The 6000-nt window shown below is 42.8% G+C and overlaps 1 pseudogene; it reads right to left on the reverse strand.

The window, feature by feature from the left end:
• The window catches only part of LOC134343333 (uncharacterized protein K02A2.6-like), a 906676-nt pseudogene extending 900984 nt beyond the window's left edge, over positions 1-5692 (reverse strand).
• Between the last annotated feature and the right edge of the window lie 308 nt (positions 5693-6000).

The following is a 6000-nucleotide window of genomic DNA, read 5'->3' on the forward strand; positions in this document are numbered from 1 at the left end:
CTCCAGTTGGATTAACAACTGGGAATAAGAAAGAGCAGAAAAAAAAACCCAAGTTTTTAATCATGTTTAGAGGTCCTTCGTTTTCATCCTCCCTCACCTCAGGTGTTTCGATTTTCTTGTCCATAACTGAACAGAAAACAGCTGGAATCAGTTTCAGTCAGCAGATCACAGAAAGGCAGAACTGCACGAATACAAATGTGTTTGTTTGGCAGGTTTTCATTTCATTCCTCCCTTCTGCTCCAAATCATCCCACCTATCCTGCTGGCACAGCTGCCTCTCCTTTACCAGCAAATTTCCTTGCACCGTCACCTCTAAATTATAAAGTTCCCTTTCCATTCTTTCTCTATGCGGGCACATTGCCAATTTAAATGTGGCCCAACATTAAAATGGATTGCGTCTCCTTCTAACAACACAAGAAATGATTTACAATCTACTCTATCAAAATATTCTTGGTTGATTTTTATTTTCATTTCGTTAATCGAGGGATATGGACTTTGTAGACAATTCCAGTATTTATTATTCATCCTTAATTGCCCCTGAATTGACAGAATTTGTAGGCCATTACAGAGGGGCAGGAACCACCATGTAAAGAATATCAGTGAATTAAATGTGATTTATGACAATCGAATTGCTCCATAGGCATTGTGACTTCCCACTCCAAATATTGATTTAAAAGTATCTAAAATTGAATTCTCCTGCTACTCTGGTAAGATTGAAAAACATGTCTCAGTCAATAGGCCAAGCCCCTGTATAAAGTAACATAACTATTGGGTCATCTGACACCTGAGGGGAAAAACTGTGTCTAGGAAATGCCAACTGACTCTTAACTTTGCAGTTCAAAATGGCTTACAAAATGTATTTCGCAAACTAATTCGTTTTTCTTTAATGCACATCCATAAACCTCACACTATCCATCCCCCACTTCAAACGTGCCTTCTTTGTCCTCCAGTTGCTATGGTAATTCAAGCCCTTTGAGAGTTGTATTATGCTTAAAGGTCATAGTTTTAATATGTCATACCAGAAGTCTTCCCTTGGAAAATTGGTCTCCAACCCTTAAGTGCAGTAATATACAGCAGCTGAAATATTAACTAAATCCTTGCTATATAAACTAAAAGAACTTCATTGTTACCACAATAGCATTAAGAACAATCTAGATATTGAACTGGCAATCTAGATATTGGGGAATTATTGTTACAGTTTAATTCCCAAATTAAATGAGAATTATTGCTTATGGTAGAGTACAGATCACAATTAAAAATAATTAAATTGATGGAGTGCAGTGAGACTCTCTCTCATTGCTCCCCATTTTCAGTTCCCTCTGTCTGCCCTCCTTCCTTTGGCTTCTGTCCCCTTCCTTTCCAGTCCCAAAGAAGGATCTCAGCTTGATACATCGACTGTTTATTCCCCTCCATAGATGCTGCCTGACTTGCTGAGTTCTCCAGCACTTTGTGTGTGTGTAGATCGAGATTTCCAATATCTGCAGAATTTCTTGCGTTGAGAGTTAAATCATGCTGGATAAATCTCCATACACCCTCACTCCTTACTCATTCCCTGTCCCTTCAGCTTCTTATTCTGATTTCTGCCCCCTTTCTTGCTAGTCCTGATGAAGGGATCTGTTGAGACCCTCCAGCATTTTGTGTGTGTTCTCCTCCATAGATACTGCCTGACTTGCTGAGAGAAAAAGAAAACATAGAAATATTTAATAACTGGCATATTTATATAAGCTCTTTAACATATAGAAATTATCCAGACAACCTGAGTCATCACCAGTAACAGGGTGAAGGCAGGTGAATATAGCAAATTAGTCTTGGTTCTCAGCGGGTAGAAGGAGTGGAGGGAGTTACAGAGACTGAAAGTGGACTGGCCTTGAATAGATTAAAACTTTACAACTTGACGATTTTCCTCAAGCAGGAACCAGTGTTAGTTTGCAGGTAGAGTGTAGAGCAGAAAAGCACGCTGACAGAAATAGGGTGTGGGGGAGAAGGAAAAGAATAAATTCTGAGAATTGTAGATTTTCATTTATGTGTTATCTCATATCTTTCAAAAATTCTGGCTTCTGGAGGAACAGAGGGATCTTGGGATACAAGTCCAGACATCCCTCAAAGTTGCTACACGTTGGTAGGGCTGTTAAGTATGTGTTGGCCTTCATTAGTCAGGAGGGAAGGTGGGGATTCTCAATATTATTTAGTTACAAATTTTTTGTATCTGTACAGACTGTTTTCTTTTGCACATCAATTGTTTGTATGCAGATTTTCATTGATTTTGTTATGTTCCTTTGTTCTACTGTGAATGCCTGCAAGAAAATGAATTTCAGGGTCGCATAAGGTGACATACGTATACATACTTTGACAACAAATTTACTTTGACGCCGACTTTAACTGCAGATTGAATTTAAGAGCTGTGGAGTAATGTTGCAGCTCTATAAAACACTGGTTAAACCACACTTGGAATATTGTGTTCATTTCTGGTCGCCTCGTTACAGGAAGGATGTGAAAGCTTTAGATATGGTGCAGAGATTTGCCAAAAGTCTTGAAGAAGGGTCTTGACCCGAAACGTTGACTGCTCATTCTTTTCCATAGCTGCTACTTGACCTGCTGAGTTTCTCCAGAATTTTGTGTGTGTTGCCAGAATGCTGCCTGGAGAGCATGTCTTACAGTATAAGGATAGGTTGAGAGAGATAGGGCTTTCTGTTTGCAGTGAAGGAGGATGAGAGATGACTAGATAGATGTGTATAAGTTGATAAGAGACATAGATCGAATGGAAAGCCAGAGGCTATTTCCCAGAGTGGAAATGGCTAATACGACAGGGTATAATTTTAAAACGATTAGAGGAAAGTACAGGGGAGATGTCAGAAGGGTTAATGTTTTTTTTACACAGAGGGTTGTATGTGCATGGAATTCATAGCTAAGGGGTGGAGGTAGAGGCAGATACATTAGGGACTTTTAAGAAATTCTTTGATAGGTACACGGATGATAGAAAAATGGATGGATGTGTGGGAGGAAAGGGTTTTCTTGATCTTAGTGTAGTAACTTCTACTTTGAAAAAGGCACACTCGACAACTTCATGCCCAAAGAAACAATTTTATCTCGAACGTCAAAACCATTATGTATATACAGTGGCTTTCACAACCCGTACGGCATGGCAGGGACACTATACACAAAAGCCCACCGGAAGTAAAAAGAATGGATGTAGAATCCCCCATTATCCTAATTAGTATTAACTTACTTTTAATAATGCTCACATTACAATGCTTCTCCCCCTGTAAAATCCAACATTCCCCAAATGTAAAAACTAGGAAATAAAAACAGTGGTGTTATTAACTTGCGTACCCCTGAAAACTTATACTAGTATCTCAGCAACAGTTTATCAATACAAAACATCTGGAAAATGTGACAGATTCAACATTCAATTTAACAACAACAAAAAAAGAACTGTGCCATCAAAGGTTCAGTCTGTCAGGAGGTTTGCGAGTGCGCTGTGATCTGCGCACTACCCCCAGTGATCCAGCAGACACTGCTGGTGAGGGTGTTTTGGGTGGATCTCCTTGTCTGGGTCATAGTGAACAAGCAGCTTCGCTGAGTGGAGGAGTTCTTTCACTTCCTTGAAAGCTTTCTCCTGCTCCTCACCCCACTGCCACTTAGTGTCATTGTGAAGCAGCTTATACAGTGGGGTCAAAACCCTTGAGAGGTCAGGAAGAAACTTGCCATAATAATTCACCATGCCCAAAAATGATCTGAGTTCCGTGATGGTCTTAGGGCTTGGGGCTTCCTTAATAGCTCTCACTTTGTCCTCCACAGGGCAAAGCCCCTCAGCTGTGATCGTGTGCCCCAGGTAAGTCACACTCGATGCCAGGAACACATATTTTCTGCATTTCAACTGCAGCCCTGCGTCTGAGAGCCTCTTCAGCACCCGTTCTAAATTAGCCAGATGCTCCACCTCCGTAGCCCCGTGATCAAAATATCATCAAGGTACACTGCTACGTGTGGAATCCCCTGCAGCAAAGTGTCCATCGTCCTTTGGAAAATGGCAGGGCTGGATGCCACTCCAAACACCAGGCGACTGTACTTGAATAATCCCTTGTGCGTATTAATTGTGATGTACTCCTTTGAATCCTCGTCGAGCAGCAGCTGTTGGTAGGCGTGGCTCATGTCCAGCTTTGTGAACAGCTTACCCCCTGACAGGGTCACAAACAGGTCATCCACCCGTGGCAATGGGTACTCCTCCAGCCTAGAGACCTGATTCACCGTAAGCTTATAATCCCCATATATCCCTCACCGTTTTGTCTGCCTTCAAAGCTGGAACAATGGGAGCCGCCCACTTTGAAAACTGGACAGCCTCAATAATGCCCAGCCTCTGCAGACGTTCCAGCTCCTCCTCAACTTTGCCTTTCATGGCATAGGGCACTGACCTGGCTTAAAGAAACGTGGTGTAGCCTCAGGGTCAACATGGAGTTTCACTGTCACACCCTTCAGTGTTCCTAGCTCGTCCCTGAAAAGATCACTGTACCACTGCAGAATGTCCTCCACCGTGTGTGCATATTTAGTTTCATGCCAGTTTAGCCGGATTTTGCGAAGCCAATCGCGACCCAAAAGACTGGGCCCCCTGCCCTTAGCTATCACCAGCCTGGCTTCAGCCTTCTGACCCCCGGTTGAAATGTCCACATATAACACCCCTAAATGAGGTATGGGCTGCCTCGTATAGGTCCTAAGTTTGAGCTTTGATGGTCTAATGGGAGGCAGGTTGGACCCCCATGTCCTCCTGTAGGTCTCCTCACTAATGATCGATGCAGTAGCCCCTGAATCAATCTCAAACTTAATGTCCTTTCCCCTAACAATGACTGTGGCATAATACGGTTCAGGTGGTTCCTCATCTGTTTCCACTGTAAACATGTTGTAGGCACACGCTGCCTCTTCATCTGCTTCTTCTAGATGGTGTGTGGCTGCCTGAGTCTGTTGAGCTTTCCCCTGCCCAGGATTAATCTTACCCTTTGAACTTCTGCACTTTTTAGCTAAATGTCCCTTTTTGCTACAAGCATGGCAGACAGTGTCTTTGAATTTGCAATTATTTGCATAGTGCGTCCCTCCACACCGGAAGCGTTTCACCCGCTTTGCCTGTTTACCGGTCTCCCTCCTGACTTGGTGCACTGCTTCCGACTACGACCCCCCCCATGTCCTTTCTGGATATCCTTGGCATTATTAGCAGCCATCTCCATGCTTTGGGCAATCTCTAAGGCTTTCTTGAAAGTCGATGGTGGGGCTTCCCCTTACAGGCGGCGTTGTATGCCGTCATTATTAATGCCGCATACTAATTTATCATGCAGCACGTCATCCAACACCGCTCCGAAATCACAATGCACCCGAAGCTCGGCCACGAAATCGGCCACAGACTGACCTGGCTTCCTGAAACTGCTGTGAAACTTGCACTGTTGGACTATCACAGAAGGTTTCGGATTGTAGTGGTTCCCCACGAGCTTGACCAGTTCGTCATATGGAATGTCCCCTTATTTCTGCGGTACAGCTAAATTCCTTATTAGCTTGTAAGTTTTTGCTCCACACATACTCAGAAGAATAGAGCACTTCTTAGCCTCATCAGTAATTCCATTAGCACAGAAAAAGTGTCCTAACCTTTCCTCATACTCCAGCCAGTCCTCGTTTCCCTCCAGAAATTCACCGATAGTTCCAAAAGTAGCCATCTGAAACACGAAGCTCCCATTCAAAAAACGTGCTGATACGTTCACAAAACCAGTTCACCTCGTCACCAAACATATGTAGTAACTTCTGCTTTGAAAAAGGCACACTCGACAACTTCATGCCCAAACCCAAAGAAACAACTTTATCTATAACGTCAAAACTGTTATGTATATACAGAGGCTTTTACAACCCGTAACAGCATGGCAGGAACACTATATACAAAAGCCCACCGGAAGTAAAAATAACGGAAGTAGAACCCCCCATTATCCTAATTAGTATCAACTTACTTTTAATAATGCTCATTACAACA

Source organism: Mobula hypostoma, chromosome 3 (assembly GCF_963921235.1).
Source record: "Mobula hypostoma chromosome 3, sMobHyp1.1, whole genome shotgun sequence".
In the NCBI taxonomy this organism is placed as follows: Eukaryota; Metazoa; Chordata; class Chondrichthyes; order Myliobatiformes; family Myliobatidae; genus Mobula; species Mobula hypostoma.